This window comes from Misgurnus anguillicaudatus, chromosome 17 (genome assembly GCF_027580225.2).
Source record: "Misgurnus anguillicaudatus chromosome 17, ASM2758022v2, whole genome shotgun sequence".
In the NCBI taxonomy this organism is placed as follows: domain Eukaryota; kingdom Metazoa; phylum Chordata; class Actinopteri; order Cypriniformes; family Cobitidae; genus Misgurnus; species Misgurnus anguillicaudatus.
The window spans coordinates 22,508,568-22,533,743 of NC_073353.2; positions in this window are offsets into that span (position 1 = coordinate 22,508,568).

Genomic DNA, 25,176 nt, shown 5'->3' on the forward strand with positions numbered 1-25,176 from the left:
CCACGTTTGAGGCATCAATTTGTGTCTACCGTGCCTAGTTTGCCACTTACACCCCATTCAGACAGCCAGCGACCAGCAGTAGCAGAGCGACGCAATATCATTCATTTCAATGGAAACCTGTCGACTTCCGGCGGCACGAGCGAAAGTGACCGTTGGCGACCGTATGGGCGTGTCCAGCCATGTTTGAGGCGTCAAATTTGTGTCTACCATGCCTAGTTTGCCACTTACACCCCGTTCAGACAGCCAGCGACCAGCAGTAACAGAGCGACATGATCTCATTCATTTCAATAGAAACCTGGCAACTTCTGGCGTCACGAGCAAAAGTGACCGTATGGGCGTGTCCAGTCACGTTTGAGGCGTCAAATTCGTGTCTACCACACCTAGTTTGCCACTTACACCCCATTCAGACAGCCAGTGACCAGCAGTAGCAGAGCGACGCGATCTCATTCATTTTAATAGAAACCTGGCGACTAATGGCGGCACGAGTGAAAGTGACCGTTGGCGACTGTATGGGCGTGTCCAGTCACGTTTGATGCGTCAAATTCGTGTCTACCATGCCTAGTTTGCCACTTACACCCCATTCAGACAGCCAGCGACCAGCAGTAGCAGAGCGACGCGATCTTATTCATTTTAATAGAAACCTGCCAACTAACGGCGGCACGAGCGAAAGTGTCCGTTGGTGACCGTATGGGCGTGTCCAGTGACGCGAGAAAGTTAAAAAAAGTTTAACTTTATGCAAACGTTGAGCGAATTTCGGGAGCGACTACCAATGAAAATAAAACAGTGGAGTTCACGTCATCCTTCTCTCGTCAGATACTGCAGTGAATGGTACTCATTTGTTTATGACAAGAAGATTTAGAAACGCCTCAATGAAAGAGGAAAATAGACACGGAAATTCACATCATGGGAGGGGCTTCTGCAACTCCGCTCACTTCCTGTAATCAGAGCTGGTAAGGTTGCGTCTGCGCATAGTTTTAGATGGTGCAACAGGTGAAAATATTATTCAAAAAGCCAGACATAGCTAAGTTCGATGTAGGACTTATGCCCAGCTTTTCTACATCCAGCCCCAGGACCTATTGTGTGTATAACAGTTTTTCTATTGGCTTTGTGGGTCTGATTTGATCAGTGTATGTTTGGCCTCACTATACACAAAGGGCCTTTTTTGGTTTGTGCTTATTTATGTTAGTAAACCTCTGTTTGCTCAGGTTTACCCAGCTGTGTTAAATATGTGTTCACCGTGTGTGGATGGTGGTTTGGCGGTTTTCATGGTCTTGACAAAGTCTAAATAAAGAGAGAGAGAGAGAGAGAGAGAGTGCCTGTGTCTGAAAGTGCTGTGTTTTCTTAGCTTTCTATGACTTTATTTATATATTTAAAGAAATATACTTTAAAGAACTTAGAGATTTAAAATAGAACTGAAAGTGATCACATAAATTGTGTGTTACCCATATTGACTTCTATCTGTGTAGATGTTGTTGTGTTATATGATAATGTGTTGCACTGTCAACAGAAGCATTAGTAAAAGTCCAGCATTTGGAATAGCTACGGTCTGGTCGATATTCACATTTCTTAAACGGCCACCGGGACCGCTATTTCATTAAAGGGTGCAGATAATATTGACCGTCGAGTTTAGGTGTCACCACAGGCAGTGTTTTTGACAAGGAATTTCGGTGTTTGTAAGTCTAGTGATTTATAAAGACAAATGTTAACCATTAAGGTTCCCTCACACACCCTCTCTTTCTCTGCGAATCATAAATAAATAGATAAAATGAGAAGCATACGTGTGGACTGCTGTACTCTAGATGACACCTTCTTCAGCAGAGTCCAACTGTGACGCCTATTACACGGCCAGACGGACTTTGTTTTCATAAGCACGCCAGGGCTCTGCATATAGCGTGTGATAAGCTCTCGGAGCGAGGGGAAGATGAGAGAATGAAATGAGGAGTGAAGAGAGGGAGAGAACTCTTATGCACTTTATAAATAAATATCTCTCTCTTTCTCGCTCGGTGTGTGTGTGTGACAGCTTAACAGTAAAGGTAAATAAAGGTGCACTCAGTGCTTTATCCTCATTAAATGAGTTTTGCACATAAAGAAGTGCTTTTGAAAATAAGTTGAAAATGTACATTTAAAGATAAAATTAAGATTCTAGTCACATCAGTAGCATGATACAAGATGTTTAATTTTGCACGAAGCAGGGTGACCAGAGTTATAAGGATAAATCTGTAACACTTTACAATATGGATTTATTAGTAAACATTAATAAATACATTAACTAACGTGAACAAACAATGAATAATGTAGTTGTTTAGGATTTCTTAATTCTTGTTAGTTAAAAGGACACTTCACTTTTTTGGAAAAAAAGGCTCATTTTTCAGCTCCCCTAGAGGTAAACATTTAAACAGGCGCAATGATATTACGCAATGCCCGAAAATAGTCCCCTGCTATTGAAAGTTTCCAAGGGGACTATTTGCGGGCACTGCGTAATATCATTGTGCCTGCTGCAGCCATGTTACAACAGCAAAGTCCTTGATTATTACGCAGAAATTAGATTATAGTTCCTACATTGGCCTAGAAAATCGTAACTTTTAATTTTCTATCGGTCTTAGTACACGTTGTAACTAGGAAGAGGAAGAGTCAAGTTTTAAATAGGAAAAATATTGACGCTCTTTGGTCAAGCGTGATGCTAATGGTCTAATCAGATTCAATAGATTATGCTAAGCTATGCTAAAAGTGGTAGCGCGGATGGATTCCAAAACCGTACAAATCAAATGTTTTTAAAAAAAATGGAGTATCCTTTAATATAAATACAGGTATTAGTGTTAGTTCATGATGCATTAAAGGGATAGTTCATCTAAGAATTAAAAATATGTCATTATTTACCCACTCTCATGTTTTTTATATTTACTCACAAACCTGTGTAAATGTATTTGTTCTGATGACCACAAAGGAAGATAATATGAGGAATAATTTTATTAATAAATATATTATATTTGTAACCAAACCGATCATGTGTCTCCTTCACTAAGTATTCATTTTTCCTACAATGAAAGTGAATGGGGCTCAAGAATGGTTTGGTATCAAATATTCCATACTATGTGTGGGTGAACTATCCCTTTAACTAATGTTAAAGGAACATTATGTAAGAAATGTATATCAATTAATCATAAATTGGCCCTGATATGTCACTAGACATTAAGAAATCATTTTCATTTCAAAGACTTATATCACTGACAACAGTGGTCTGGCCAGGATATTGTCATTTAAAAAGTGGGGTTGCAGCCCAAAACTGATGTTTATGTTGTCATGCTGTGTAGTGGCCACCAGTTGTGTGATTGCAGTACCAGTTTTAGCCACAAGTTTTGTGATTGCAATAGCTGTTTTGGCCACAATCCTACATACTGTTCATTTAACAGTTTAAACATGTGATTTTAATAATATACTAGCAAATGCCAAAATTTAATAAATGCTGTAGAAGTATTAATAGTTGATGTTAGATAATGCATAAACTAATTGTTAACAAATACAACCTTATTGTAAAGTGTTACCAAAAAATCTATATAAAATCTTGATCATAAATATTGGTATGTTGGGAAATCTAAATACGGTCACAGATTGAGACATTATGGCAAAGATCTTTATAGGTTGCTCTGTTTCATCCCAAACAGCAGGTGGCTCAGCCAATGGTGAGTTTAGTGGTGCAAGGACTACCACTATTGCCCAACCAATACAGACAGAAGGACTGCTTTTGTGATTTAAAAGATCTATTATAGTTCTTCCCTATATAGCCAGTTTACAATTTCAACAAACACAATGTTCTCAGATTCCTGAACCATCATCATCCTTCAAACAATTCTGTTCTGTCTCTCTGATCGCTATACAGCCATCTATTTCTCCTGCTCTTGGTTAAGTCTAGAGGTTGTTTTTTTACCATTGAGCTTGAACCCTCATATTCCAGCCTCAGACTCAGCAGGCTGTTCCTCTGCTAGCCCGGGTCACCTGCTCCCCGCTTGGGCACTGAAACTCCATCCAGCCCCTCTCCGGTTTCCTCCGGTGGAGGTGATGCGGTGTGGGGGGCCGTGTAAGGAAAGCATAGAAAGGATGACTGTTCTTTAGGCTGGAGACACGTGGGGATGTTGGTGGAGACGTGGAAGAGGTTGACAGGTTGGTAGTTGTGCAGGAAGAATCAACGTTAGGGCTGACAGAGAGCCGTAAATCATTTGGAACAGTTAAGCATTGAATTGAAAGACAGAGCTCTGGGTGAAACCAGCTTGTGGCAATTTTGATTGAACAAGCTGTACATATGGTTAGCTTTGAGACAAATGAACAAGACAGAGATGGAAACCGGGAACGCAGCATGCGCGCACTTTCAGCAGATCTTTTTAAATGTCATTTTTTCATTATGTCTGACACCTGTGTGGTTTTATTTTACTCTTTAATTTCTGTGTGGTGGCATATGCTTTTAAGGATGGACTAATCATTGGATCCGCCAGCTTGTGGCATTAACTCATTAAAGGTGCAATGTGAGACTTTAGGAAGGGTCTCTTGACAGAAATGCAATATAATATACATAACTCTATTATCAGTGGTGTATAAAGACGTACATAATGAATTGTATTGTTTTATTACCTTAGAATTACCTTAGCCGTTTTTATCTACATACACTGTAGGTCTCCTAACATGGAAGTCGCCGCCAAGTGTCTAAAGTAGCCCTAAATGGACAATCTGTTCTACAGCGATTGTTTCGTCCCTATGTTGTCTCAGATGTTTGTTCTGTGGCAGCTACTGTATGCATTTCGAAATTGAGGAGTGAGCTGTGGACTAAGCTGTTTGTTGCAATTCACAACCTCACCACTAGATGGTGCTAAAAAACTCACGTTGGACCTTTAAAGGTGCAGTGTGTAAAATTTAAAAGGATCTCTTGACAGAAATGCAATATAATATACACAACTATATTATCAGTGGTGTATAAAGACTTTACATAATGAATTTTATGTGTTTTTTACCTAAGAATAAGCCGTTTTTATCATCATACACCACTGGTCCCTTTACATGGAAGTCGCCATTTTGTGCCGCCATGTTTCTACAGTAGCCCTTAACAGACAACAACAACATGTTTGTCCTGTGGCAGCTACGTAGCTTCTCTATACATTTGGGTGAGCAGTGAACTGAGCCGTTGGTTGCAATTCACAATCTCACTGCTAGATGCCTCTAAAATCTACACACTGCACCTTTAAATGCGGAAAGTATTCAAAGATACTTAGTACATTGGAAACTAGAAAAAAGCTGTTTATATTCCTATTAAACTATTTTGAATAATTATTTGATAATTTTCTAATTTTATCCAGAATAAACGACACTGATTTGACAGACTGAAGTTCTAAAGTTCTTAATGTTTTCTGTGCACACATTCACAAAAATGGCTTCTTGTTATTGTGATATTATTGATTTTAAATCCCCTACATTTCATGTTAAATGAACACTGTGGTTAGCCACATGGTCGGATGGTCATTTCCTGACTAAGTAAAAGGTTTCTGGACAGAATTAGCTGCAAAATTGTCAGACATCTGGCTGTACAAAAGTAGATCCTAAATCGTAGATCGGATGCTGATGTCATAACAGCTGTGGTCAGAGTTCTGAGAAAACACATTGAGTCTGTCGCCTTGTTGGTGTCTTGGCCACAAGGTTTCTCATTCACTGCATCTCCCTCAATCATTATCATCTTATGCGTCGATTTCAGAAAGTTGAGTTCAAAAAGTCTTACAGTTTACTCTCAACGTCCAAGTTTTCTGTCGCCCACAAAAATGACTTAAAAATTCGGATTTTCTGTTCATAGCTCACTTTTGGTGTTTAGCGTGCAGCCCTTTCATTTTGATGCTGGACCGCAGAGACAATGCAAAAGCATTTCCATGGAGATGCTAAAGACTAAAGGCTCTGCTGTGATTTCATCCAGCTGTGCAGCTTCCTTCAAAGCCAGACGAGCCTGGAATTAGAGAACCCTGGTGACACCACGCTTCCTCCACCCTCATCACTGATGAGAAAAAGCTTTAAGAAATAAGAAAAAAATAGTGGGAAGACAAAGTAATAAAAAGCAATGATAAAAGGAAGACGGCATGAATTTGGGATAGCGCTGTTTTAATTAACACACCTTTTTATCACACTCGAACCTTGAAGTGCAAAGCGGGTAAAATAACGAGGGCTTAAAATACAATTACAAGCAAATGGAAAAAGACACAATGGTCACATTGAAAACAGATTTCTATTAAAAAGCAGAAGTCAAAAGAAACTTTAAAAAGAAGACATTTCAAGCTTAACTTGGTAGTTTGGTTTTCTCATTTGTGAGCCAATTATATTATAAATGAGAAAATGCTTAACTTAAAAACTTACTTAAATTTACTCTGTCAATCACTTCCTGTTGCTTAAAACTGTTGTCTTGTCTCCTTCAGTTTAGTTTTTCAGATGTAGTAAAATGTTTTGTTAATTTTTGTTAGTTAATATCAATATAGTTCCCACATAGCATTTTTTTCCGGCCCAGGTTCGGCCACATAACCAATTTTTCCTCGGCCCACAATGAAGAATGACGGCCCTACAGTGACCCAGTTCTGGATTACAGACAAGGCCCATGTATCAGCCAGATAATAACCCATAACCGGCCCAGACCTGGGGCAGAACAGGTTCTAACATCGGAACCAGTTCTCAGCCATACGTTAACAATAAAAAAAATTGTGAGAGTTATATTGGTGTGTAAAACGTAGTTGCCCCTATTTACCAGAAGTTTTTATTAAAATTAAAACATTAGCATGAATTCCAATTCAAATGAATTACCATTAAATACAATTTTGAACCAAACTGAACTTAAAAGTTAGTTAAGTTAATAAGAAACACTATGGGCTCTATCTTACACCCGGCGCAATGCAGCACAATGCGCGACCCAAGTGTCTTCCACTAGTTTCCACCCTAATTTTCACGTTTAGCGCCGCGTTGTTTAAATAGCAAATGCATTTGCGCCCCCTTTTGCGCCCATGGGCGTTCTGGTCTGAAAACGAGGTGTGTTCAGGGCGCCTTGTTGGCGCGTTGCTATTTTGAGGCAACTAAAATAGACTACGCCATTGACCAACAAAAAACTGGTTTAAAGTCTAAAGTCAATGGCGCAATATGTTTTATGTTATTTAAAGAGCGCATTAGTAAAATGCACCCTTAAACGGGAGGACAACGCGGGTTGGCTTATCACAAAGTACATGAATGCGCAGCAGCACAAAAATGCTTTTAAATATGAAAGATTAAAGGATTGAATGTAAAAGATTATTATTGAGTCTCTTGGACATAAATGAGGGCTAATTATGAGACGTTAGAAGGCGCAAAGAGCTGCTTCACCTGCAGCCTGGTAAGTAAATATATGCTTTGCTTTGAACAAATGCATCTGTTTTTAAATGTTTTTTTTAATGCTACCGCACGGATTTATTGTATATGATGACTCTGTACCTGCGGATATGGTGAGATGAGAAACATTTTTAAGTAATGCTTAAAAAAACTCTTTGCTAAAAAAAAACGCTGTCCAAAGTGCTGAAACGTGATGAGAGCCGTTTGTAAATTCTTTATCTCCTGTTTGTTACAAATAAAGTATTTTTAGAGTACAAACCTTTTCTTACATACTTGTAAATTATGTTTTGATGATATTGGATAGCCATACATTTAAAGCAATTACAAGCCTGCTTTTTACTTCCATGACTAAAAGAAAATGGGTTTTAAAGGTTTTAATAAAAAAATAACAATTTCAATAAAAGTGAAAAATAACACAATTATTTAACATTAATCTTAAACTGGGGATCTTCTTCCCCCGCTTAGTTTTTCAGTTTACAAAGTTTGTCATCTAAATAGGGATTAGACATAGCGCCAGCGCAACTTGCTTTTAAAGGGGATGAGAGCTGAGACTCTCATTGGTTTACTGCACGTTACGCCCAAACTACTCCCATTACAATAGGACCAACCCTTTTCCAAACCATTTTCCCGTCGTTAAATTAGCAAAAGTGGATTCGGACACGCCCATTTAGACATTGCGCTGTGCGATTTAGACAATGCGCTTAGATCGTTAAAATAGGGCCCTAAGACAACTTCATGTGTATGTGAAACCAACTCTACAGCCAGCTTTACACAAAGAGACAAGTTCCATTTAAAGTATTAGGCCTATAATGAATCTAACTAAGGTAATTTCGAACAATACAATTAATAAAAATGAAACAAACAATCAAACACTAATAATAATCTATGTGTATAAGAAAGTGTTCCTATTCAGGATTGTCCTCGACAAGAAGTATTGCTTTCCAGCCTCTCTTCTCATCTCCTCTTTCCATAGATGTAAACATTACAGCAACCCACTGTTATATAAAAGAAATAGATGCAAATGAATATCTGTTATGAAGCCAAAGCAATTAAAAGCATAAAGATATACTTCAAAACAGACAGTTAGACAATTAAAAGATGAAGCTTTTAGGGTGAACTGCTTCTTGTTTTCTTCTTCAAGTTGTTTGGATAAAAGTTAAACATACTAGCTTAGACCTTAAAGACACACTTTTATTTGTACTTAAAAGCAAATGAAATATTTTTGAGCAGGTACTTAAAATATATTATATAAGGAATATCCCCAATATTTTTTACCAAGAAAATTAAGTCAAATCAATATAAAGGAAAGAGGAGTGAGTAAACATCATTTGTGAGAAGAACCAAAAAGGTCTTCACAATTGCTGTCATACTTTATCCACTTATGAGAAATTAAGCTTTGCAGATATAATTGTAAAGATTTGTCAAGTATTGATTCTGGAGTTTGTCAAAATTAAATGACACACAAACAAATGAAGTTAAAGCATGCAAACAATTTAACATTACATTAAAAGGTGGCCACGATATACGGTCACTAACCTGAATGTCACCTTCTCCTGTCCTGTCAGCATCCTCTTGTACCACCTCTGAAGCAAACACAGCAGATGATTAACAAAAAATTATTTCACAGTATTCCATATATTTAAAATATTTTTATTTTTACCATTTTCCTTTGTATTCAACAATGCAATAACTAAAGTAATGTTAGGCTATGGTCAGTTCTTACCTAATTAATAAAACCACTGTCCAGCTCTCTGTATTTTTCAGCTTTCCCTGAAATCACGATGTGACTATTTAGCCATATAGAGTAATCTTTTGATATACAAACACAAATATGCAAACATGAGCCTCAACATTCAATTTACCTTAATCTTGTCTATTGCACTCAAAAAATGGCTGGGTTATTTTTGACCCATAATGGGTAAATATTGGACAGAACACGTGCTTAAAAATTGACCCAATGCTGGGTTATTTTAACTCAACTGCTGGGTTATTATACCCCATGGATGCATAACAACAACCCAACATTGAGTCATTTTTAATCCAGCACAGGGTAATTTTTAACCCAGCATGTGTTCTGTCCAATATTTACCCATTATGGGTCAAAAATAACCCAGCCATTTTGAGAGTGTGGAATATACACCCCATCATCCTTCTTTTGTCCCAGAGTCTTCATGTCTTGATGAGCACAGACCTGACACACTTTTAGGTTATAATACAATGATTTTTATCTTTTATAACACTTCGGCATTCAAAAAGCACAGTGAAACATATTGTTTATTTCTACAGTACATGGGTGATTCTCACGAAAACTTGGTTTTAAAAATGTCAAGCATGAAAATGTAAAAATTGCTTAAATTTTACTTTTTTTCCCACCAGACATTGAAAAACAAAGTCTGGAGTAAATGGGAACATTAATTTAAAAACTTTTACTTATCATTTAACACTTTTTGTAACATAATTTAAAAAATTTGTCCTAAAAAATCTCTACCGCAACAGTCAGAAAACATCAACACTGACATATTTTCAAAATGACATGACAAACCTGAAAGAACATAATTTGTAGATTCTGCACATGCATTTAAAATCAAAGTATTATGCTTCTATGAATTAAATTAACATTTAATAAGCATCTGTTGCGGTAATGATAATCAAAATGTCGTGTAATCATTCTGACAAGACAATATTTCAAATTAACTGTAAAAAATGATCTTACCTGGTAGCCATCTTGAAGTAACTGGTCCATGTGCTTGGTCACTCAAAATCAAACTTTATTAAAATTCTGTAGGTGTGCTTAAACTGTTCTCAAAAAGTGTTGCGGAGGATGAGAACATCAGGCATGGACACATCATTTTCCTAATTTTTCTTCATTATTATTATACATGAATATTCAGTAAATATTTTTTTCTGTCATCTAAAGTAGTCTAGCAAAACATCCATTTATTTTTTTCTTAATATTCTTATGTTAATTTGATTAAATTACAACATAACGCATGTTCAAACACAGCCGGGCACATTGCGGTAATGAGAATTTCAGCAGAAAATGAGATAAAATTTACAATTATAAATTCTTATGTTGAAATCACACATTGTGCAAGGTAGAACACAGTATTGTGTTAATTCTGATGCTTTTTAATGTTACTATATTACACATTTTAAAGCTAAAATCATTAGTGCCGTGGTGTTTCAATGGTTTCGTGAGAATCACCCACATACACAATGATAGCTTTATAGTCGTTGAAGTCAGAAATCTTCAGCAGGAATAAACCCCTGCTACAATAAAAAACACGCAAAAGCAAGTTCAAATAAAAAACAATCCATGGTGCTTCTCAAAGCAACGTTATCAAAACTTTAAAATTCAGAAAGAAAAACTTCTGGAAGTTCAGGGTCACTTAAACAAAATTATCTTAACCAGATCTGAAGGCATGTGACTAAAATGTAGACAAGCATTATTGTCCAAATATATTAGCTTCCTTTAACCTTTAACATTAAGATTTAGAAAGCCTAAAAATCCTTACATTTTTATAATTATTTATTAAAAATCACAGTATTTCAAATGTGGCTTACAATCACTAAACTGATCTGGGCCACATACCTCCCACTCACAACTGGCCCAAATGTTATGTGCCATCATGGATAAAGTGCCATTATTGCCACACCTGGCCCATACTTGGCTGACATGTTGCATGCCTTTGCCAGCAGCACGCCAGCAGTGCCATCATGAGGCCCCATTCGGGCCGAGTCCGTCTGCTATGTGGGTTATTCATGTTAGTTCATGGTGCATTAAAGGGATAGTTTACCCAAAATAAAAATAAATAAATTATTTACTCACTCTTAGGTTGTTACAAACCTGTATAAATAGATAAATCCAATCAGAATAAAATATTACATGTTAAACTATTTAAGTTCACCAAAAAAGAACCTTCTGTCATCATTTACTCACCCTGATGTTGTTCTAAACCTGTATGCGTTTCTTTATTGTGTGAAACTCAAAAACAAAATGATTTGATAAATGATGGTAAGGGCACAATTGATGTACCCAATTGACTTCCATAGTAGAATAAACAAATACTATGGAAATCAGTGGGTACCGTCAACTGTGTGTTATTTTTTGTATCTATATCTTCTTTTGAATGATTACAGAATTACATTTTGAACAATAGAAAGAAATCTATTTGCGGCGCATCCCTCTTTTGTCAGAGATAGGCGCCAAATGGCTTAAGCAAGTTATTTTTTAAACTCTGATTATATTTGTCTAATTGATATTGACCAGAATTTTAATATCCACCGGACCAAATGACTGACATTAGCTAATGGTAAAATGATTAAGTTTGGGCCTAGTTATTTATATAATATTCAGCGTTAATGAGTAAGTGCGGTTGTGAATTATATTTCTTGACAACCTTTAATCTTGAGCTGAATTGCTAAGTCCTCCAGTTGATTTAATGAGTTTGATTTCTATGACTGCTCAGGTCGGAAAAGAGTTTAACTGGATTGATCCTACATTTCTTCATTAGGTTGCTGACAGAGGACCTGATTGTTTGGCTAATGTGATTGATGGATGGAAAGTGAAAATTGCTCCGCCCACAACCTCACCAACTAACAGTTTCCAATAAACTCCAGTGATCTCTCTAAATACAAATCCTAATTTGATCGTCATATTTGCTCGTACTAAATTGATTGCTTTGTTGATTATTCCCTTTGGAGGCCATCTCATTGTGAAGTCTTCAATTAGGTTCAGTGTTTTCCAGGCACACTATAAAATAAAACCTGTATGACTGTAAACATTTAGTCAGCTGTGAGTTAAATGTTTAAAATTGGGCGTCATCTGGAAATATCTCCATTGGGAGGGACAAAATGCAAATGATCTAGACACAAAGATTCAAATATTAAAGTATTGGGGTAAATAGTTTTGCTAAGATTTTGGCATACATGTGAATGTCTGCAGCAGTTCTGCACATGTGACCAAAAGCTTTTTATTGTTTTGCTTGGCCAGTTTTAATTGCTACTGTAGGTGGAGGTGAAATAAACATGTTTTTGGCTTAGAAAGGCTTTTATGGTAAGGCTATTTTGTCAATGTGTATGCGTGCATGTGAATCGTGTATTGAGACCTCATCTTGCAATCAGGTGAAGTGTTGTGGGTCTCTAAGGCTGGACTGAATTAAATCCTATAATGCTCTCCCCGGATTGGTAAATGGTTTGGTAAATGGTGTCTAGCACATTAGTTCAACAGCACACGCAGCCTCTCTTTCGTTCGTTCCCTTCCTCAGGAAGCCATTCAGTGACCAGAAAATGTGGGAATGTTTCCGTAACAAACACTGACGTGGACGGAGAACAGATATCCGCATAAATACCTTTGATGAGGAACACACAAGTGCAAGAGAATTAAAGTAGAAAAAAACACTTCAAAGAAGGTCAAGATATTTACATATGGTCAGGAAACACACACTTGTAGACAAGAAATCCACTTTCTGTGCCTTTTATGCTTTTCTGGTGCTCTATTGAAAGTAAATCAAGCATGGAGTAAAGCTCATCATGTTCAACGGCTGAAAGTGTGTAAAATCTTACTTAGGTGAATCTCTTTATTATGGGGATTTTCTCTATTAGATAAATGAGAATGCACTGCAGTATATAGTAATAATATTAACATTGATAATATAATAGTTACACTTTATAATAAGGGTTCATGAATCCTAATGAACGTATTTTTACTTCAGCCTGAACGAATGCTGAGTTAATGCATGCAAGTAAGAGTCATCATTAATACTACATGACATGTTTTTTAGTTGTTAGTTAATTAATTAATAAACAATGAATTCATGTGTTAAGTATGAGTCTTGTTGTAGTTAATGATGACTCTTTATTCGTTTATGATTTGTACATGCCTTAACTCGGCATTACTTCTTATTTAAGTAAGAATTCATTTAGATCAGTTCATTTTGGTTTATGGACCCCTATTATAAAGTGTTACCAATATAATTACAGTAATGTAAGGATTTATTTTTCATAGAATAAGCCTGATCGAGTTTAGGAGTCAGGATAGTGATAATAAATAGTAACACTTTTAGATCTTATAGTCCTTTTTGGAAAAGAAGCTCTTAATTCTGCTGACAAGAGACGTTTGTGTTAAAATATATATATATATATATATATATATATATATATATATATATATTGTCTGTAATGCTGCTTAGTTTTTTGTTTATAATTTTTTCTATCGAAAGAGAACAGAATATGTAAACAATGCTTATAGCATTTGTGTGTAATTTGAGTTGGACAGATATCCGAAAACTTATGAGAATGACCTACTCAAAGTTCATTAAAACAACTATTTAAAATGCTGAAGTGATTTTCTCTTTTTTATTAGTTAGAAAATGTATAGCTTAATGTTTTAACTAATTTAAAAAGCTAAGTAATCGTTAAAAACGTATTGGTTAGTCATTGAAATAATTGATGATTAGTCGATTAACCGGTTTAATAATTTAATAGAATAAACGATTACCAAAATAATTGTTTGTTGCAGCCCTAATGAGGAAGGCATATTCACTACACTGTAAATTGAATTAACTTCAATACTTAATAATTGCTAACACCTACATTTTTTTCCCAAATTAAATTTTCTCACATTTAAGTAAACTTTTTTTAAAGTATTTTTTTAAGTGTTACCAATTCAAGTATATTTTTAAGGAGATCCAACTTTCACTTTGTACAGCGTATTAACTACACATTTTGCCTCAATATATTCCTAATTTACTGATAATTATTTGTAAGTACGGTAGTTGTTTAACATTTTAGTGTATGCTTAACTGATAAAGAATATGGTCAAACATTAAAGGGCCCATGGCATGAAAATGGTAGCATTGGCACTTTGTAGGTGTGAGCAAAAATGTGTCGTTTTGGGTGTGTCATTTAAATGCAAATGAGTGGGTGAAGTGCAAACACTGATCACAATGATGGTGGTTTGATGCAATTCAAACTCAATTGTGCCCTTTAATATGCGCTATACTAATAAAAAGCTGATATGCTAGTTATATGCAAGCTAATAGGCAACTTGTTAAAACTGAGAATATGTAACCATATTCAAGTGTTACCCAACCAATTAAATCAGTTACTAAGGAAAGAAACATATTTTACTGGTTTTTGAAACACTAGTAGGTTATTGTCTTTAAGGAATTAGCACGTGCGGTGACGCGAAATGGATCTGGTCCAAACTTTACTTCCCGTTTCAGTTTTTTTAATGGTCTGAGTAGTTGCTAAACTCTTGAACAAATACCTCGTCAAAAATGACAAATGTTTTGGTTTCCTATGTAATCTACGTGTTGTTTATTTTGAAAGTACTAAAGTACTTTGTTGTTATTTATCTTAGTGGAGTTTACCGGAAGTTCTGGTTGACCACGAAAGCCGCTTGTTTATGTTGTTACTGCTGAAACCGTCCATACTAGACATTGAGACACGTTTTTTAACAAACCGTCTGGCATGTTTTTTTTCTCTTTCAGATGTTCTCTCTTTATAGCTGTTTTTGATAAACAACACTACAGATTATCAAGTCATCTGCGTCTCTCTCTCTTCTTCACATCTTTTCATCCACATCTTTCTGAACGGGGGCAGATGGAGGGAGCACAGACTCATTTAATGGTCAGTTTAGCTAAAGCGTTAATGGTCACTGAGAGAGTGACAGGAAGCTAATGAGTGCTTCATTTGGCCAATCAGATCTGTTTCTGCAGCGCATAATAAGCATCTCACCACCGGTTGCTGTGGCAGCATCACCAAGGTAATTGCACCTTTCAACATGCTGAGATGGATTTAAACGAGAGAGAGAGAAAGACATAGGGAGAAAAAACGTAAGGATAAATACACAACAGCACTTGAGAAAGTATAAAAAAGCATTAAAGCATTTTCCATGAGAGCTCTGTAAGACTTCAAAGTATTAACCATACTTTTATACAAAATATCACAGTACGCAATAACTAATCATTTAAACAGTTCAAGCAGTCTGAAAGAAAACAGTAGCTTATACCAAATGACCACAGTTTTATTGAGCTCTAAATAATAATAATAATAATAATAATAAATGTGAATGATGCTTATTTATAAAAAAACACAGTGCCATAATGCAAAGGTGTTGTGGTTGTCATGGCATTGATATGTGGTTGTTTAATAAAAATTTAATATGTTTCTACGGTATTCTGCATGGTGTCTTGGTTGCTAGGGTGCTCCATGTCATTGGTAAGTGATTGCTTACACTCTAAAATATTAGTCAAATATGGACAAACCCAACGTTGAGTTATAAATAAACCCCTCTCATGCCCCTCCTTCAGCAGTCTAGAGCATATTTTTACTTGTTTTAGTATTCCCTGGTAAAAACCGTATATCTTTGAAAAGCAGAATCATACCATCCCTCAACAAAGATTTGAGGTATCATTAATAACTGTGGCACACAGTTGCCAGTTTCAATACTTGGGTTTAAAATTGTGTTCAAATCCCCAATCTTATTTATGGGCAATAGCAGAATATGATAGTAGTAACAATGGGGCTTTGGTCTAAACTGTTGTTGGCAGCTTTTGTGAGGCATATTTCTGTGTTCCTGCCACAGTGGTGCTTCAAAACCTGAATCTACAGCAGCACTCATTGTGCTCAAGCTTTTAGTATTGTGAAAATGGCATCCATTTTCCTTGCTAATGCACAATCTTCAACCATTTTCAATGCAAGCATGTTATTATTTTCCTCCATTGCATATGTGAGATTACGGGGTGTATGCATGTGTGTGTGTGTGCATGCTCCAGGACGCGTCATGACTTCATAGACGCCCCACAGATGTCTAATTGCTGTACAATCATAGCAGTAGGGGACATTTTGTCTTCTTCCTCTTTTCTTCTTTCTTCCCCTTCGTTGATTAAATCTCTGTTTTTTCTCGAGGACAGATGACGTGCATTAAGGTGGTAAAACCGACGTGCTGTACTGCCGAGTTAAAGTCGGAGAGAGAAACGCTAAACATGGCAGTCCGGTGGTTTCCACACGCTGCCCTGATCCTCTTGATCCTGTAATTGGGCAAAACGCGTTCAAAAGCGCCCGGCCAAGTTACATACAAATTGGCTTCCACATCAGATCCGGAGTGGGATTTGAACTCTGTAAGCATGCACCGGTTGAGAGAACCAGAAATATACCCGCAAAGCACACACACGTTCTGACAACCGCAATTATGCTTAACATGTTCCTGGAGCAGATGTTGGACTCTGGAGTAATTAGCTATAGCAGATGCATGGACACACACGCAATAATGTACAGGGTGATCTATAATGTATAGATTGGAACGTACACATTTGCAAGAGAACACACTCATTCAATCCACAACATGAGTAGAGTTTATTTATATGAACGCATTCACACACACACACACACATACAGTTTTGGAGACAAGAGCCTCTGGGGTCGCCTCAGTCTAGTGGAAAAAGGTCAAGTGTCTGAATTGTCTGTTCTCTTGATGTGTGGAATGCTGAATGCGGCTTAATGTGTTTTTGTCGCAAGTCAATGTGTGTGTGTCTGAGTGGTGCGTATGTCTGTTTTTGTGTCTGTGTGTACACGCAATATAAATTCCTTGGCAGCTTAAGGAGATAAAGACTGTTGGCTTAACACACAGACTTCCTGAGCAGACAAACAATTGTTCTGGTCTGGTCTCAGGTGAAATTAGTTGAGCAATTACAGATAATGAAGTCAGTTGATCAGTGCATGATTATAAAGGGGTCATATAGTTTTTCATTTAATTCATTTATTTTCTCCTTTGACAGTTTTGTGGTTAAAGTTTATGGCACTAAAACAGTCATTTAGTTTCATCTGATCGCTTTCAACCTCCTTTTTTTGGGTCTTACTTCTTTGTCTTTAAGACCTCTATGTAAACACTTTTTTTCTCATTGGCAATAGATAATACATCTTTGTTGTGCTCCCAAATGGTAGGAAACTGGTTAAGACCTGTTCACACCAACAATAACTGTATCTACATTTGTGTCTATTTATAGACATTTATACTTTAATGTGCAAACTCTTTAATTTTAAATAGATTTTGATTGGAAATGCTTCATCGCTGTTCAGCTGGATAAGCACTGTGAAAGTAATCAGATTTTTATTTTATTTTTTATTTATTTTATTTATTTATTTCTGTTTCTTTCCAGTTCTAGTTGTTTTCGTAACAACATGACTCACAAAGTTCCGTGGGATAGTCACGGAATTTGTAGCTCATTTTTCCGTGGCATTGTGACGGATCTCCGCATTTTTGTCTTTTTCCGTGGCATTCTCACGGATTGGTTACTCAACTGCTTTTTCCTATTTTCAAACCATTGTCGCTTTGGTTTAGGGTTAGATTTGGTGTTTGCGTTAGTATGTAACACTAAGTACTGGTTTATAAAAAAAATTCTGATTTATTCTTTTATATTTTCTAAACTTTAAACAATTGTCGCCTGGCGTTGGGGTTAGAGTTGGGTTTGGGTTAGGATGTCATTTTTTTGTAAATCTTACCCTAAACCGAAGCAACAATGGTAAGGACAAAACAGTTGAGTAACCAATCCGTGAGAATGCCACTGAAAAAGACAATCCGTGGCAGGGCCATGGAAAAATGCAGAGATCCGTGAGAATGCCATGGAAAAATGAGAAAACAATTCCGTGACTATCCCACGGAAATTCGTGGGATCAGGTTGTTTCATAAATATGTTCTGTAAAAAATTACAATTATTTATAAAAACATATATTTTTTATCTTGAAGATTTTTGAAGAGTTATCTTGTTTGGGAACCAAACTCTTCATCTACATATTACATTTTCTTCCTTAGTTTGAACTCTGCTTTTGTTCATCGGTAAGCCTCTGCTGGTCGACTGTAGAAATACAGCTATATGCAAGCAATATATTTAATTTACAGTAAAAAAATATTTAAATATACAGGATTAAAGCTGATGTTTAAAGATCCAGAGGCTTATAAAAGTGTAGATGTATTTGTAATTCCTTCCCTTTAATTGTTATTTAAATATTTCATTTTTTGAAAATAAAAGTAGCTTGTTAATGCTGCTTTTTCCATTATTTCTATAAATAGGCAGCCAAATTTTTACAAACCGAAGAGACGTCACTGTGGTGTAAATGTGGGTGGTCGTGTGTTTACAAGCTCTAATAAATTCATCTGCCTGACATCAGAACATTTCATTTTCCATTTAGTAACTTTCCATTTTCCATTTAGCCATAGCAAACATGCACTGTAAATGTTACTGTACAAATACAATAAATATAAATTGATAATTGGTAATTCAACAAAACAGAGTAATGATATTCCTCTCTTTTTAGCAACAGACAGCAGTACATAGCAACAGTTGCAGTCAATTTTGTAAAGGTTTTGGTCATCGTCCTATTTAAACAAGACTGAAAGCCAGTGATTAACCAGATCAGGCGGCTGCTGATGCAGTAACCCCCCTCCCAAAAAAACCACCACACATAAGCGTAAGACAATCCTCTCATTTTTCACACCACGACATGACCATTTTGGGTATTATTGCTGATTCTCTTTCTGTGCCTGAGTGTATGTTTTCACTTTGCTATTATTTGTGAGCAAAATTGTAAAACGTTAACTAATACTGACACAGCCTCCCTTTAGGGAAGTACTTATTGATTTAAACAATACAGTAAATAATGTTTTCATTTATTCCACAAAAGTTTGATTATAAAGTGCCAGAGTTGGGATAAGTCTGTAGTCATTTTAATAATCCTCATGTAATAACAATAGAAGGGTATGATTTGTTCTTATTAAATAAACATGTGTGTGTGCTCTGGGGTGAAAAACTTTGTAAATACATTTCTAATGTTCACACCAGGCTCTCAGTGTTAATGTCTCCTGTAATTTACCAAACTGAAATTGTCAATCAGACCCCTACAGAAGATCTGTATGAGGCAGTGTGTCTGATTGTTTGTGTCAGTATGCATGCATATATGTGTGTGTGTTTGCGTTTGTGTATGTGTTTCAAAGCAAACAAGCATATGTCAACCTGTCAGTAATTGATCTATCGTTAATAAAATGTCTTGGTGTTAACGACATCTGCCATGTATCTTTACAAAATAAAAATAATATATTCTTAGCACAACAACACCTATATGCATGTCTTGTATCATTTAAACAGTGATACAAATGCTTTGTTTCTTTATCTAATGAAGACTAATGGACTACGATAACTGTGGTCATTTTCTTTGATAAATAGCAATTGTTTGTGATAGGGTTTGCCTGCATTGTGTCTATCAAAATCTCCAGATAAAAAGTAGAACCCTGTGGAGAAAACAGGTGCAAAACAATTGCTGTGAGTGCTAGGGGATATAAAATGTCAAATGAGTGTAAAAAGACAATAGAAATAAATGGAAAGTCCCAAGCATGATAGTAAAACAAACGTGTGTGTGTGTGTGTGTGTGTGTGTGTGTGTGTGTGTGTGTGTGTGTGTGTGTGTGTGTGTGTCAGCATGTGTATTCGATCAGTTCTGCTCTCTTGTCCTGCTGTTGCCAACATGCAATCCATCTTTGCCATCTTGCCTGAGAATTCATTTGAAGTGACAGAGATGAATTCCACAAGTTCGTTGTCAGTTTCCTGAATTGAATGTAACTGCTGGTCTCTCTCTCTCTCTCTCTCTCTCTCTCTCTCTCTCTCTCCCTCCCATTCTTGTTATACATTTCATCAGTATTCAATGTTCCCTGTGGTTTTCAAACATATAGCATTTGTACTGCTAGCAGCAACACTCTACTGAGCCACAGGTTTTGCTTTAAATATTCTGAAGCATGCAAACAACACATCTTTATATATCACACCTATTTATTCTGTTTGCCTGTCGAGCTTCTGTTTCATACACAATACTGAATGTAAATCTTTTTACAAAAGTACACCTATTAAAAATCTAATCAACAATTTTGTGCCAGTCAGGTCCAATTTCTAAGCTTCCTAATACTGTTAAGCAGTCCCGTACAGCAGGTTAATGTATGCACGGTCAAAAAACACTTTCTCAAAATATAAATATAATATTACCAAATTTTTCAGAGATCCCCCAAACGATTCGTGCAAAGCTATTCAAAGATTCAGTCTACCTTAACTCCACCTTTCAGTAGCTTACTCTGCTTTGATTGGTCAACTGACACAGTCTCCGCACAGTCCAAATATAGTGTAGCATGCATTGACCTAGTGCTAACATGACTTACTGACAAGACATTAGAGTTTGAAAACCGACATCAATAGACATCATTCATCATCAACCTGATCTCACTAATTTCTGTAAAATAGTCACATCATTTTGTTCAGTTTTGCGTGGCATTGTCGCGTATTTCCATCATTTTACGTGCCACTCATTTCTTTTCCGTGTCAGTTTCACGTATTGGTTACTCAACTGGTTTTCGTATTTTTAAACAATTGACGCTTCGGTTTGGGGTTAGATTTGCTGTTTGCGTTAGTATTGGTTTATGCTACTTCTTCGTATGATTTTTAAACCATTGTCGCCTGACGTTAGGGTTAGAGTTGGGTTTGGGTAAGGATGTCATTTTATGTAACAGAAAGTTGTTCTATCCCCAAAACGAAGCGACAATTGTAAGAAAATAGGAAAAACAGTTGAGTAGCCAATACTTGAAACTGACACGGAAAAAAATGAGTGGCACAGGCACGTAAAATGGTGGAAATACGTAACAATGCCATGCAAAACCGAGCAAAATAATACGTGACTACTTCACATAATTTGTGAGATCAGGCTGACTCATGTAAGCAAGTATGTAAGTTAACTGGGCCACAGCTAAACCAACCCAGTCTCACCCCATGGCGTCAATATTTGACGACACTTGACCATGCGTCAATATGTTGACGCGGAGGGTATACCTTTCGCGTCATTTTTTGACGAACTGGGGACTTCAATACTATTACTTCTGTTGCATTCTCTTTTCCTATTTTCTTACCATTTTGACATCCCTACCCAAACCTAACTCTAACCCCAATGCCAGGTGACAACTGTTTAATTTCGCGTACCTAACTCTAACCCCAACGCCAGGTGACAACTGTTTAATTTCGCGTACACTGTTTAATTTTCCGTAATCTAACCCTAAACCGACGCGAAAATGGTTAGAAAATAGGAAAAGGGAATGCAACGGACGTAATAGTATTGAAGTCCCCAGTTCGTCAAAAAATGACGCGAAAGGTATACCCTCCGCGTCAACATATTGACGCATGGTCAAGTGTCGTCAAATATTGACGCCATGGGGTGAGGCTGTGTTAGCTAAACAATAAACGGTAACTGCAACCTGCATTAGACGATTGCTATTGCAACTTACTGACAAGACATTAAGAGTTTGAAAACCGACATCAATACACATCATTCATCAGTAATCCAAGTAATAAACTAGACATTCAGAACACGGTCTGGGAAAAATAAACACATAACCTAATATCATACTTACAGGTTGTGGTAAGTAGATGCATGTTGTTTCAAATAAAGTGGGTACTGAACCATCTTTCATGGCCAAATGTTTGGTAAATCCCACCTTGAAAAAGTAATTTTAACCACTGATTATTCACATTTTCATCATTTGGTAGTTAAAACAACACAAACTTTACAGCTCAAAATACAGTGTCTTCTCAATATGATGTTAACACACTAACTAGCGGAAGTGTCTGTGTGCAGGTCAATGTTTTTGTTTCTCATGAGCAAGACATGAAGATTATGCAAAGTATTGCCTTCATACGTAGACAGACAACAGGCGGAAGATTTAAAAATATTATGACTCTAAAATGCGGTTTAGAGTTGACTCCGTAATTAAGAAGCCAATAATTTTATTTATTGTGCACTTTTTGGTTTACCTACTTTGTGCATCATTTACATTGATGGACAGCTACATGACACACTGCCATACAGGTATTTTTTGATATTGGATCTGTCTGGCACTTAAGAGTAAGTTATAGTAAAATAAAAAAAATAAGTTAAACAATTTCAATTTGTTTTTATAAGTTATGTCAACTTATCACATGTCAAAACTTACGATAGTATGTTGTATTGACTTGCATAGTGGGGGCTGGTGACTTCTTTATTCGAGGGCGCTCGATGCGAAGTTCGTCACAACATGTATGTAGCACGTCATGTGTGTGGTTCCTTTTTTCAAAATATGTGTTCTGCACATCGAGAGATCCTGTGTGCATCACGTGTCTTGTCAAAATAAGTACCTGCTGCAGACGTGTTTAAAGGGTTTATGGTAAAGAGATGCTCGCATTTGCCAGATACTCACATAATCTCATGTGTAATCAGAGTTTACTGTTAAGGGAGTGTCTAGCGTGTATTTTGTGAACGTAAGCGTCTCTTTTATCATAAACGGTTTTGACACGTATGCAGCAGGCACTTATTTTGACAAAACACTTGATGCACATGATTTACATGATGCAACAAACACATAATTTGAAAACGCAAGCAACACACAACACACTCCGAACACAATTTTGGAATAGCGACCCTCAGATGAGCAGTCACGAGCCACTGCTTGCATAATCATTTGTTTTAACGTCATTCTGTATTTTTTTACATTGTGCATTTTTGTATTCAGTAGTGGACTCATTTAAATATTCATGTTCGTTTCATTCTCAGTCATATGATATTAATTTGATTCTGAAAAGAGACCACCAAGAAGCCTGTGCAATACACACAATAACACATTTCCTTTTGGGCTTTCTTGACATTCCTTCTCCAAATATTCACCTGATCCACACTGATGTCAACTCTCAAATCTATTACATCATGTCACCTCAGCTTTCCATTTCAACATCCGAATTCTCATCCAGATTCAAAGGATGTCGGATGGCTTTGTTCTGTTGCCTTTAAATTCCAGCCTTTGACTTCTAATATGAAATCTTTGGGGAAAAGTTCATATTCAAAGAGTGTGGGGCACAGGTCTATAAAACCTTTGCTCCTGCTGTATGGTATCAGGGGATTATAATGTCTCAGATATTCAGCTAAACAGTCGTGTTATGAGCTGTTTGCCTGTAGGCCTACATCGCTTCAGCTTTGTTTAATCTATATTTATTGATTATGAATACATGATTGAAGGTAACTGCTGCGGTGAAGTGGTCGTTATGTTGAAATAGAATCTCAATGAGTGTCTTTTGTGTACAGTATTCAGCTTTATGCTTCGCACAAGGTTGTTCTTCACTTTGCTATAATGAATGCTTTATAATACTTAAAAGCACCTGTTATGTTTACTCTTTTATAAGTGAGCTCTGCTTGGTGTGTAATGAGTGCACTGGATGAATTTGTTCTTGTTTTTACATTTTATATACTTACAGCACATTTGCTTATATTTTGTGCATTTTATTTACCAAATTCATTAAAAGAAAACACCACCTTTTTTCAATATTTTACTATGTTCTTACCTCAACTTAGACAAATTAATACATACCTATCTTTTTTCAATGCGTGCACTTAATCTTTGTACAGCGTTTCATGAATGTGTTAGCATTTAGCCTAGCCCCACTCATTCCTTAGGATCCAAACAGGGATGAATTGAGAAGCCACCAAACACTTCCATGTTTCCTTATTTAAAGACTGTTACATGAGTAGTTACACCAGTAAGTATGATGGCACAAAATAAAACGTGACAATTTTTTTAAAGTGCCCATATTATGAAAAACTCACTTTTTCTGGGTTTTGGGGTGTTATTTTGTGTCTCTGATGCTCTCACACGCATACAAACTTGGGAAAAAATCCATCCATGCTGTTTTGATTGAGATACACGTTTCTGAATGTCCTCTGCCTTGAGTCTCAGATTGCACAAGTTCAAACCCAGCGCTGTTGTGACGTAACTTGCTGTTTCGTCACATTCTGTTTGAATTTAACCCACCCACCACCCCACTCGCAGGTCTCCACCCACCAGGTAGCTAGAGAGCACAGAGACCAGTCACTTTGCTGATACCCTCTATGCTGTTATCATGTCTCACGGAAATAACAGCGCTATTTGGATATTATGGATTATACTCCCGCCTACTTTTAAAAACAACGTTTTAAAGCGTGTTTATTGGAACCTAAAGAGTAATCTTATATACAGTGTGTTACAATGCAAATAGTCCTCAGATTGTAAGCGATAAGACGTGCATGCGAAATCTGATGTAAACAACAGACTATGTATCTATATTTCACGGATTATACGCATTTGTGGACAAAAATGGTCATTGGATTTTATTGGACTTTCATGGATTATTCACACATCTGAAACAGACTTGATTCGATTCGCGATCATTATATCAACACAAAAGGTAAGAAGTCACGTTATATTTTGCATGTTGTCATCTTCTGTCACAAAATACGGCTAATGCCGTAAATTATACCTTTTAAATGTATAGTAATGTGAATAATATTGTTTGTAGACAGGCTATATAGAAATTTTTTTGCAGTCTAGATAGTTTGCAGCATGGTTTCAAAAGTAAAAAAAAATTAACGGCTTTATTTTACAATTTTACATGAACTAAGTAATAGAGCTTTGCCAAACTAAAAGTGTTTTGCCAAACTAACAGAGAATGGGCCTTACCGACCCGGCTTTTCTGACGAGGCTAACGTACCCCCAAGTCTCTATCACTTTCCCAAGATACGGTCCGGACCGTTAATAATAAAAAATAACACAGTATGGTCTGTACTGCTCACGATACCACTGAGCATGCGCACGGGCACATGACGTTTGTAGTGGGGCGTGATCAAAGGAGCAGCAGCTCATAAATATGTAATGACCACCTCAAAACGGCACAATCTGAAATGTACTGAAACAGAGGCTTCTAGAGATGGG